The following is a 13,053-nucleotide window of genomic DNA, read 5'->3' as shown; positions in this document are numbered from 1 at the left end:
AAGCAGGATGAAGTCCTCAAAGCAGTGGAAGAGCCAGCCGGAAGAGCCAGCCATGGGGCCACTGGAGAAGAGTTTTGGGGGCTGAGGAACACCCAAAGCAAAGGCCCTAAGTAGAGGCAGATGAGCAGGAGCCATATCAGCTGTCCACTGAGAGCCCATGGAGAAAGTAAGCCCAGAAGTGTGAGTCCGGGAAGGCCAGATCTCACAGGATTTTCATGTCAGAAACACATAAATGGTATTTATGGTTTGTAAATTTCCATTTTTAATGTTTTGGGGGACAGAGTCTCACTACATAGCTTGGACTGTCCTCAAATTCACAATCCTCCTGCATCCGTCTTTCAAGTCCTGGCATGTCAGACAAGTATCACCACACACGACTATGTAGATAGCATTTAAAACAGCTGCAAGGGAGAAGTGGGGGCCCAAGGACTCCAAGAGGAGACAAAGTCAGAGAAGAGGGGCGGCCAGAGTGGTGGCAGGGAAACCAGACCCTAGTGGATCTGGGGGCTGAGGAGGGTACAGGCGTCCGTCGCTGGCAGAGAGGAGACTCTGAGTTCTGTTGGCCAGCCAGTGAGTTGAGAGCTAGGGTGACCTGGTGACCTTCCCGGGAATGCTTGGGCAGGATGCTGAGTGTAAACACTTAATGAAAGAAGGTTCTACAAAAAGGGGAGAAGGCACTGGGTCAGCGGGGCCTTGTGTGACAAGCAGGGACAGGCAGTATGCCATGCTTCTGTCCCCACCGCACTTCTAACTCACATGCTTCTGCACACTTCACCCAAGTGTGACAGTCACTCTCTCCCGACTCCCAGCCCAGTTTGCACACAGTTCCCAGTCTAGCCTGGCCCTGCTGTCCACCTGGCCCTGCAGAGGCTTGCCAGCATCCTCCGGGAAAACCTGAAGGTCTGCTCTATCTTCCTACAGAACTCCAACAGCACCATCCCCACATAGCCCTTGCCATGGTTCCTTCCTGCTCCTGCTAACTCCCCAAGGAATGAACTTTCCACATACCCAGACCAAGTCCCTCCCATATCTCAGTGTTACTTCATCCCCAAGCCCTTCCTGATCGCCCACTAACTCAAGAGCCACGCTTCTTTGAACCGTAGCTTTTGTCCCCTCCCACCAGTAGTCCAGTCGCTTCATTCCTGCCCATCACTACCAGAAGCCTGGGGGCCGCCTCTGCTCCATACCCAGCTGCCCAGGCAAACTCAATGTCAGCGCATGCGTTGGAAGTAGGAAGGAGACCCTGGCTACAGCAAGGAAGGGGGTGGTCTGGATTTCAGTTTTAAGGAGTCTGGCTTACTCTTGCCCTTGCTGGTCCACGCTTGAATAAACAATCAAGCCTGGCCAAGCTGCCAGAGACCTCTACCACGTGAACCTGACAGAGACGACTGTCCATCCTGGGGTCTCTGGACAGAGAGAGAAGAGGACGTTGAGCCAAGGGCACCAGTAGGCACGCCACCCTGCCTGAGCCTTTGAGCACATAATCAAACCCCCGTGCTTCCTAGAACGTAATGAAAACTTGAGCTGCCATTTTTGTGCCTCCACTTCTCTTTCCACTCGCCAGTGCCCCGGTCCCAGCAACCATTTCCGTCTTTAGAACTGACAGTTTTTCAGGAAGTCACTGCCTCTGGGAACTTGGTTAGGAGGACTAGTGCGCACAGAAAGGAGGTGACCTGGAGCAGCGGAGCCTGCTCTGCTCGCTGTTTGAGGTATGGTGAGAAGCTATACCTGAGAAGGGCAGGGACATCGCAGGAATTCCCAATGGGCCTCTGAGATGCCACATGCAGGGAGAGCACCAGGTTTATATGGAGACTTAGAAGTTGCCGAAGTCAAAGCTTCAGTGTCCGTGACCTTTCCGTGGTCATCCCCAGACTTTTCAGATAAGGAAGTTTGCATCTAAATTTCATGATCCCCCTTTTCTCTTTAAAAATTAGAGGCCTTGGCACCAACCCGCTGACTCTGCATGCCTGCCCCCTTTCAATGAGATATGAAACTTCTAGTTTGGTACACTCCCCTTGCCCTGGTTGTCCTAACTGGCCCTTTTCACGCATTATCTGCCCGGCTTGATGAGCACTGATATTTGCAACCTCTGCACCTGGATGTTGGCAACGTGGACCAAGGTGGAGTTTGAACCTAACCATCTGACCGTCCTGTTTCTCTTTACTTAGGATGAAACTGTTCTATCTTGTCATAACATATCCCCAGGGCCTGGGACCTCATGGTTCACATAGAGTGAGACTAAATCTCTTAGAACTGTCTCAAGGTCTCCATACCCGCTTCCAGCTCGGTGAGGAGATGCTAAGATCCCCTCCACCACTCCCCTTTTGTTATTGCAACAATAGAGGTTTCTCTCAAGGAAGGAGGACCAATGAGAATCTCATATGTGAGTCTTCAATGTCTCCATGCACAGTCCTTAATTAAAGACATGTTAGACACACACACACACACACACACACACACACACACACATACACACACGCACAAACACTTCCTTTTGACCAAAAAGAAAAAAATCCTGCTTAAATGTCCTGTGAGGCAATCCAGCTAGTAGAAACATCATCTTCTCAGATCCTACTCCAGTTTGGGGACATTCTATCCAAACAGCAGGCCTGGCTCCAAAGAGGAACTAAAGAGCTGTGTGAAATTAATGTTACTAATCCCACTGCAAGGATCCCGAAGGGATGGGGAGTGACGAAGGCAAAGTCGGACTGGAAAAGACCGGTCATTCCTTCCAGACCTCAGAATTGATTATTCAGCCCAAGCCCTATGCTACGTCCACGGCCTTGGCTCCAAGTGTTTTTGTTTAGCGACAAGGCAGAATAGAGAGCCACTAAGCCGCGAAACATGCCACAGAGACACTTCCAAAATTCTTGAATCCAGGTGTGGGATGAAATGCAGGAGGTTTTGTTTGTTTGTTGTTTTTTGTTTTTCATTTATGGAAGTTAATATGTTGCATATGTCACATGTTGTGTAGCACCTATATTGGCCTGGGGCAGCGCCCTGTTGGCTAACCCACTCCTGTTTCTACAGTCAACACGTGACTATCGCGCTAAGGAATCAGCAGAAGATAAAGAGGGATGCAGGAGTGGACGGTCAGCTCTCTGCCATCAGTTGAGGCTCTGGTCCAGTGTCAGAGTGCTTCATACATACAGAACATGAGTTTTGGCATGGCGGAAAAGGGAGCCTAGCCCCGCCCCTCCCCGTCCAGAGGCCCAGGCAAGGCAGTGGCCTCTAAGAGGAGGCATGTTTGAACTGAAACCTGAAACAGTCGCTGGGCAAGAAACAGAATTTGCCAGGTTTTTACACTAGCTCCCACAGGGCCCAAGTCTGGAAGGAAGTGAGTAGCCCAAGGGACAGCTGCTGCTTGTCCTGAGGGAGGGAGACCAGGCATGGCAGTGGTCACTCCTGTCGGAGACACAGCACTAGTGCCCAGCCCAAGGCCTCCCAGGGAAGGGAATGTGTGAGCTATGGGTAACTAGAGTCCCCAAGATATTTTTACCATGCCCAAGTAGGAGAAACACTAATACTTGGCTCGTCCTATGTGACAGACATTCTTTTAAATTGTTTTAAAGCATCAGCATGTCACTGTCCTTCCAGCCCTTTCCAGGTAAGCAATTGTCATTCCTGTTCTCAGACAGGAAAATCAAAGAACAGAGAAAAAAAATGGAAAAACAAAGCAAAGCAAACAACACAAAGAACTTATCCAAAGTCACCAAGTTTATACAAGATAAAACAGGGACCTGAGTTCAGAGCGTAGCTTTTAGCCCTACTGCTACCAGTGTCTTGATTTAGGCTTGCCACCAAAGCAAGAACCTCACTCACCAAAGCAAACCAGGGCTTTGCCTCCTCGGCTACTGTCTGGACCCTAAAGGGGACTGGACCCTCTGCTGAGGGGATCTCAGTAGGAGGAGCTTTGTCTCTCGTCCCCAGAAGTAGGAACAAAGCTATAACCAGCGTGTGATGAGCCTGTTAGGCCTGGGGTTTGGAGCCCATGTTGCTTCTCTATCTGTGTGGTCGATATCTGTCACAGAGCTTCTGTTTGAGGAGATAGGCAGGCAGCATTGGAATCTGCGACCTGAGGGTCAGGCCTGGCCAACACCGTGTCCTCTTCTTGTGTCAATTCCAAAAGGCAGGGTTTGGAAATAAAAGTCAACAGAACGTTCGTCTTTATCTCTACTGATACAGTGTTCTGTGGTGTTTGGAGAGAATTGGGCAACGGTGGGTGGAGGGAAAATGTCAATTCAGCCCTTTAGATTCCCAGATACCGTGTTTCTATCCGTTTGCCTACATCTTACTTTAAAGAGAAAGGAAGGAAAACAAAAGGAAGGCGGGAAGGGAAAGCCTCCAGATTTATGGCTAGCCTCTCGCCTGGTCCATGCCGTGGCTCTGAGAGAATGTTCTAGAGTATGCCACTTTCTCTCTTCACACCAGATGTGCCGCCCAGCGTAAGCTCTCACCAAGTAACCTCTCTTTTGATGGCCCCAGGACAGCTGCTCTGTCTCAGAAGCCAACAGGAAAAGGACTGGAATTCTGCCTTTTCCTGAGGGACAGGGCCACGTGCCAGGGGAGGCATGGCAACCACCAGCTAGGAGAAGCTTTAAAATAGAGAGGGAACGTTAGGGATCCTTCCTGCTTTATTGCTGAGGAGACGGTAACACAGAGAAGGGGGGTTTCTGGTTCAAGGGACCCGGTGACATGTGTGGGGACAAATCTGAGCTCAGCCACAGAAGCCCAGGCCCCAGTGCCATAGCTAACTGGATTGTTTTCACCGTTACATGACTTCCTACCACCTGTCGTCAAACTTTTCCAGCTCTCTCTCTCTCTCTCTCTCTCTCTCTCTCTCTCTCTCTCTCTCTCTCTGGGTGTATGTGTGTGCGCGCGCACGCGTGTGCACATGCTATAGGTATACATCTAGGTGTGTGCTTATGTATTCAAGTGTGCATGCATGTGTGTGCACGAGTGTGAAATCCAGAGATCAGCTTAGTGGGTCTTCCATCCTTGGGAGCTCCCCACGTTTCTGAGTTGGAGGACAGGATCTCTCACTGAAATTAGAGCCCCTCACTTCCACTTGACTTGCTGGCCATTGCCCACCAGGAATCGGCCAGATTCCACCCCAACTCCCAATGCTGAGTTTATAGAGACATGCCACTGAGCCCAGCTTTGGCATGGGTGCTGGGGATCCAAACCCAGGTCTTCGTGCTCACATAGCAGCACTGACTAAGACATCACCCAGCCCTCGAGTTCTCCTAAATCACCCGTTCAACATTTTATTCACTGATTCTGGACTTGTGAGCCAACCTGGAGTGACTTGGAAGAGCTGCCCTTTCTCCGAGAGACCTCCTAAAATCTCCTTTGCTGCCACATCCTTCAAAACCCTCTCAGCTGCAGAGGAAAAGAGGCATCTGAGCACTGTCACATCTGTCACATGCATCCACTTACCACCTGGACAGTCTCCACCCCACACGACTCCAGGGTCTGAAACCCTTGGAATAAAAATAATGACTTGGGGCAAGCAAAATGGCTTATCAAGGGAAGGCGCTTGCTGCCCCGTGACACAACCCTGACAAACTGAGTTTGCTCCCTGAAGCCCACATAAGGGTGGAAGGAGAAAAATGATGTTGGTCCTCTGACCTCCACACGTGCCACCCCTAATAATAAATTAATATTTAAAATTCAGAAAAAGAACGACCTTCCCCTAAACCATAGGAGCAGATGGGTTGAAGATGCTCTAGACTTGGGGTCAGGCCTAGACCGAGCAGCAGGGCAGCAGAGTTCCATGGGAAGTGCATCTCCCTTACGGGGACTCTCCCTCTCATGGAGTATGGAAATTTAACCCATCTGGAAGCTGGGATGTCATGCCTTAGGTAAGGACACAGGGCAGCTTCCTAGTGAACCTGAGACAGGCTTCCTGAGGGTCAGTGCATGGAATAAACCGAGAGGTTAGGATCCTCCGAGAAGCTCCTGCTTCCTCTTAAAATGCAATCTGTCATGTCAAATGACTCACGCACCGACAAGGAAGACTAAAAATATTGGAGCCTGACATTCGCATCTATTAAGCAGTCATTTTTGTCGCACGCAGCCAGAAACTGGGTCTTTAGAAAGTTCCAGGGAACTGTCTGCCTCGGCTGTGAGATGTTAGTGGTTGAGCGGTGAACTCAAGTGTGGGAGCTACCCGGGTGGGCCCATGGCCTCAGACTCACAGCACGTCATTCAGTCCGTGATCAGTGGCGGCAGGAGGAGGCAGATTTGGGGGCTGCTGGTGTCGATGAGCTGGCAGAACGCTTGTCAAGCATGCAGGAAGCCATGGGTTCCATCCTCAGCACCAAATAAATGGGCTGTGATACCACCTGTCTGCAATCACAGCCTGCAGGAGGTAGAGGCTGGAAGGTCGGAAGTTCAAGGTCATCCTTAACTACTCAGAAGGGCCAAAGTAAGCCTAAGCTAGGAGAGACTGAGTTTCAAAAACGACAGATTCAGTTGTCTGACAATAGAGTGATGGATGACCAGTGTGGCCAGGCTGACCAGTGCCAGGCTGACTCCAGAAAAGCAATGAGTGCAGAATACAGCCCCGTAGAATCTCTCTAGATCTAATCTTGTACAGCAACCGACTTCTGGCATTCGCTTGTTTTTCTGTAGCGGAATAATATTAATCAGGTTTTCTTGTGGCTCTTCAGTTAGTGTCCCACAGAATAATTCACCGAATTAGGAGTCCATTGTTCAGTGAGTCAGCATCACGGTGCTTTATTTCTTGATCCAAAAAAATCATGAGTTGGGCCTTGTCTCTACTGCAGTGAGACCGCTGTCTTTGTGTAGGTGGTGGGTTATAATAATAACCAGAGGGTTATTATTTGGCTTCACCTAGGTCTTCTAGCACTGGGGACCTGAGGCAGAAGTAGGCCTTGTCTCCTATTGGTCCAGACTGAGGCACGCAATTCCCCAAGGCCTCTCTGCACACACACACACACACACACACACACACACACACACACACACACACACACGGCTCTGTGCCTCCTTTACATTTTCTGGGTCTTCCATGAGGTTCAGGGAAAGCTCAGGTGGGTCTGCGTTTCCCCCTGAAATACCAAGGGACTTGACCAGCCAGCTAGTCTCACCCCCTTAGACATTCTGCTCTCCTGGCAGCCAAAGCATAACCATCTTTTCAGGTCACATGAGCTGCCAGAGGATATCTCTGAGCTGCCTTGGATCCCCCAATCCCTTCCACGTTATGGACCCCTCCCTTCTGTGGTTCACTGAGTATCAGACTTGAAAAATAATTCCCCCCTCTTCTCATGAGGCCCTATGAAAGATTCTGGGATATCCTTCCCATCCACGTACATGGCAACAAAAAAGTCACACATACACCCCCTACACTGGGTACACTGTGCTCCCCACAAGCTGACTTTCGTCCCTCTTTCCATCCAGGCTCTCCTTACAGAATCCCCTCAATGGATAAGACCTCATATTGGCCTGGATTGGGCTAATACTCTCCGGGAGGTTTCTGATGCCTCTTGTGAAGCCCGCTGAGGTAAGGCTGGAGGTGGTCAGAGCCTTTTGTAGAATACAGGAATGTTGAGCATCTTCAGTTTGGAGCTTCGGCTCTTGGCTGAGATTCTAAAACAGTGAGACATCCTCCACGTCTCTTTAGATTACAGAGAGACCAAAGGGAGCAGGTTCTGTGATAGTTCGTCTTACTGCCAATGGATTGGAGCGAGAAAGGCCTAGGGCATTAGGCCTACTTCTCGGAGAATCTGTATTCCCAGAGAGGACTCACTGAGGGGCAAGACCTTCCTTAATGCAAGGGCACTGACAGAATAAAAGGTGAAGAAACCGGCTAGTGCCATTCTCCCTCTGCCTCGTGGCCACTCGGTTCTACTGCCCAGACTTCCGGCCTCACTTCAGGCCCAAAGCTATGGCTCCATCTCATCCTGGACCGCATTTCTGAAACTGTTAGCCTCCTTTTCCACTGTGTCTTTCAGGTATTCATGACAGAGGCAAGAAACTGATGAACACAGACCCAACCCTTAACATCCCCTCACAGGCAGAAGCAGTCCCTTGTGGCAGGGCTGTCCAATGTGTCACTGTTCCCATCTTTCAGTCATAAGTATTAAGCTCATTGAGGCAGAGTGCTCCACCTGAGTCCCAGCATGCAATAGCAAGACTGTTTATTAGCTTGGACACAGTGTATTTAATATCAGAGGCCTCTTGGAGAAACTGTACTCATCCATGGCTGATCTAGTGTCTTTCTGACTCCAGGAATCATCACATTACCCAACTGTGCCTAGGCCAGAGTTGTCTCGGTTTCTAGGACTCTTTTGTCCAAGATTGATCAATGGAGGCTACCTGCTGTCCTTCATTAGCTCCATCCTTCCACAGGCATGGAATGTTAGCCTTTCCTTCACTCTTTGAGAGTCCAGGTTTTAAAGAGGCGGTCCAACATCCTGCCTGCGTGCTACCAACGTTCAAGTTTGCTGTTACTCAAGGAGACATTCTTCTACGTGGGGAATATTAGCAAGAAAGGCTGGAGCTTGTGGCCCTAGAAAAATGACCTTCCAAAGACTTCCGAAGGAAGGTGGTCAAACTTCACATTTTGCATGGATGATCTGTCAGATGCTGGGCCGATCCATGAAATAGCAGTGTGTTCCTTCCCCTTCCCTCCAGGACAACAGATTTAGAACTTACGAAAGGAACTGAGGTGTGTATGAACGTCTGAAGAAGCTGGTGAGGGGAGCTGCATAGCCCAGGGCAGCTGCCCTCACGCGAGCTAGGATAGACATTCACCCCAGGAGAGGCACAGTCTGTGTCAGGACTGAGAGTGGGGCCCACTCACCCACTAAGTACCTTAACATATTTGTTATAGTGCTGGTAACCGAAGGGGCAGAGAAAGAACCAGATGGAAAACCTGATGCTTCCTAGGACCCTGCTTTTTGAGTTGCAATGGCTCAAAATTAAAACTGTGAAAGAGAGTGGAGAGAGAGAGACCTCCTTGCTCCCAAACCCCAAGTCACCTGTCTCCTCCTGTGCCGACTCCACAGGCACTGCTCCGATGCCCTGTCAGACAACGGGGACACCGTCTCTCCTCCTCCCTGTGTCTACTGAGGGGGAAGCAGGGTGTGCCAGCTGCCGACTGTTGTGTTCTCTTTTCACACTTCAAAAACCCTCGAGTCTGCTCTGCCTTTTAAGAACAATCGGTCTTCAAGATACTCATTTGGCTTGTTTAAAACCATGCCCGCGGGCATCTGTAATATTCCGGTGGCTTTGTTGCGGTTCATTCCATTTTAACAGACACTTGCAGGGCTTCCTGTGCTGTGTTTTCTAATTCTGCGGTTTTGCTCATGTGTGTAGGATGAGTCCCTAGAAATGGGACTGTGTGCCAAAAGATATGGCTGGACATTGGTAATTTTAAATATATGCTAACAAATCCCAAGGTGATTCGTATGAACATTACCACATCCCCCCAGTCAGCCGTGTACGGGGTGCCAGGGCTCTTGCCAACACTCTGTGAAACTGGTAAGTTTTGAAAACAGAAAAAAGCCGAAAGGCTCCCAAACACAAGATGGTTCCTTAGAGGAACCATCAGCCAAGACCAATGACCTGTAATCCCATCAGGATTGGTACTGTGACACCCTACATCTCATGCAGGGAGCTAAGAATCCTAATGTGAGCCAGACGGTGGTGACACCTTTAATCCCAGCACTCGGGAGGTAGAAGCAGATGGATCTCTGTGAGTTTGAGGCCAGCCTGGTCTACAAAGTGAATTTCAGGACAGCTGGGGCTACACAGAGAAACCCTGTCTCAAAAAACAAAATAAAAATAAACCAAAAAAAAAAAAAAAGAATCCTAATGTGTGGTTGGATCCATGTGCCCAAAAGCAATTAACTGGTCACACTTGCCGATCGCTGTAATCAGTGACCTCCCTGTGGCTCAGCACACAGGCCATCAGGGCCAGTCTTAATGAGTTATCTCCCACTGGCAAGGTTCTGTCTGTACTAACCACATCAGAAAGTCTTTTAAAGGTACCTTCCTTCTCAGTCTCTTCCTGTAACACCCCCCCCCCCGAGAATATGGTCCGAATAAAACCGCGTTCTCTGATAATAACCTTCGCCCCACGGCCAAAATAAAGGCAGCTCCTTTTTAGGTTTCTGGTCCAAGGCTAACCTCGTCCGGGTTTCTAGTCAAAGTTCACCGTGCTGCTCTGGAACTTGGATGGCATCATGACGTCATAATTGTGCCCTGCTGCTGGCCTTGCCTGAGGGACAGGCAGATACGACTAGCTGAAATAAGAAGAAAGCCGCCAGCAACTGTGGAGTCCCCATGCATCTTCATTCCTGTCCCAAGGCGGCCATGTTAGCCAGTTATTTACTTTACCAATGAGAAAAGGCAGGCTACGAAGGTGGAAACTCTCTCCATAGCAAACCAGCTTCAGGGGAGGGCTGCAAGTTGTAGCCAGAGGTTGGGTGGATTTCACAGACATTAACTGACCTCTGCCTTACAACAACAAAATTGTTGAGACATTCTCTTTCGCCTTCACGTTTGCTTGGAGCATTGGTTACTAGAGCAACCCCGCTGATGAGCCTACGTGCCACATCGGGGAGGGCCAGCAGATTGCCCTCACTTCCAGACCAGATCACCCTTGGCCACTGCCCCATGAACTGGTCTTTTGTGCTCCCTGCAGCATCATGCTTGGCACGCGGGTGCCCGACCTGGTGACTGCTGACAGCAAAGCTCACTTCAGCCAGGCTAGTCGGGACGTCAGGAAGACTGCTCTTTGCTTGATCTCGGTTGCTTGAAGAGTGATTGACAGGCTGGGGAACCAGAGACATGATCAGCGAGTGTGGTCTCTCTTCTTTATTCAGTCTTTTCTCCGTTTTTCTTTCCTCACCTCCTTTTCAGCAAATATCACAAAGCTACCCTCTTATCTCTGCCCAGGTCCTGTGCTGCCCGGCCTGCCATGGGGTGGTGATAGCCTCCCCGTGTCCTTCCTTACAGCGTCAGTGAAGTGTAGTGATATATACCTATGACGATGCCATAGTGACATTCATTTCTTGAGAGTTTGTTTGGAGATTCTAACAGGGGAGCACAGCTACTCTATACCCTTGACCAAAGACTGGTCCTCCTCTCTTCGGGGAAGGCCATCCTGTTTGACTGAGCTCACAGCTTCGAGCGGACGCACGTGGAGCAGTGAGGGAGGAAGGGGACACCCGCATAGCCAGCCAGATCAGCCAAATCAACCCTGGCGATCAATGGGGTGACAGATATCTCAGCCAGATCGCCCTCATATTTGCCCACTTTTTACATGCTAACCAAAATGTTAATTTTCAAAGCTAATACAAATAAACAAAAAATACCTATAACACAGAATTGTGGCTATTATGATGAAAGTCCATTTCTTATCAGTTAAACAAAACTGGTGTCTACGGGCTTGTCTTGGCACTGGACAGAGGAGCAGATCTAGCCACCTCTGTGCTGGGCACACACAAACACTCCAAACATTTACCCTTTTAAATGTTTCAATCCATTGTTTAATGAATTCACAACTTTATGTGACAATTAACATAATCTAATTCCAAAACATTTCACCATCCACCAAAGAGACTCTATTAACTAGCTCTTATTCTTCACACAAGCATACACACACACACACACACACACACACACACACACACACACACATACACACACTGCTACCCACATTTATATGACTTTTCATTTCCTTATCTTCCACAGATTAAGATAAAACACTTTTAAAATAGGAAACATTACAGTGTATTAGTTACTTCTCCGTTGCCATGACCAAATGCCAGGTAAGGAACCAAAGGTCCATTTGGCATATGGTTTGAGAGGATAAGAATCCATCATGGCAGGAGAGACACAGCAGCAGGCAGCAGGCTTGCAATCAGAACAGGAAGTCGGAAGATCACATCTTCAGGAAAGACCATGAAACAGGGAGCGTTAACCGCAAGTGGGCTGGGGCTATATAACTAAAACCCGCCCTCTCCCTCAGATTTGAACTAAGTATTCAAATGCCAGTGAGCCTACGGGGAACATTTTCGTGCATACACCACACAGGGATATTTCAAAGCAAAGTAAGAAATGTGTGTATGCTAGCAGTGTTGGGAGAAAATGCTTTGAGTGCGATACTGCTGGGTGTGGCTGGGAAAAGCGTGCTGACGGGTGGTTATGGGAGAGCTTGCTTCCTGTTCTAGAACTCCCCCAGAAGCTCCCCCAGCAAGACATTTTGGTGAAAATTTTTAGATTACAAAGGTTTAAGGGAAATGACCACATGTAAAATGATGGAAATAACTCCAACGAAGCTGGTCTTCAACCTCCAAGATGAGATGAATCAGGTCTCTGTGTTAGCACAGAGTCATGAAGACTTTGGGAGTCCCCTGGCCATAGAGTTTCCAAATAAAATAAATTTGCCTGTCCTAAGTGAGTCATTTACTGTAAGTATGCCTGGACATTGACAACATTACATGGGACATAGTATATTAAATACCCACTATTACTTGTTTGAAATTAAAATCTTACCAGGTATCCCATGTTTCTGCTTGCTAAATCTGGTAACACAAGTGAAGGAAAGACAGTTGGTCTGTGAATATGACAAGACTTACGACATCCTTACTTTGAGGAGGTGTTAGTTGACCTGTCGGCATGGTTTTCCATCAGAGAAGTGCGAGAGATCATCTAATATCTCTGGTCAGTCCTGAAAACATACTTCTGTATTTTGGAATGAAAACATGAGAGAGAGAAAAATGCCATGAATTTGAAAAAAAGCAAAGAGGGGTGTATGGGAAGGTTCAGGGGAAGGGGGATATGGTGTAACAAAATTATAGTCTAAAAAATAAAAGATATAATTTTTAAAAGATCTTATAAGTGAGGAACACCGTGCCCATTTTTCTTGGTACCAAGTTTAAAATTTAATAATATCATATTATGACACTCTTTTAAAGTAACTAAAGATGTAGCTATTATTCCTCAATAAAGATGCTCTTTGTTAATTTGTGGGGTAGGTAGTAGCCAACTTACTTCATAGTAAGTTTGATAAATAAC

Source organism: Myodes glareolus, chromosome 13 (assembly GCF_982192425.1).
Source record: "Myodes glareolus chromosome 13, mMyoGla1.1, whole genome shotgun sequence".
Taxonomy (NCBI): domain Eukaryota; kingdom Metazoa; phylum Chordata; class Mammalia; order Rodentia; family Cricetidae; genus Myodes; species Myodes glareolus.
Note: the sequence above shows the minus strand (reverse complement) of the source record.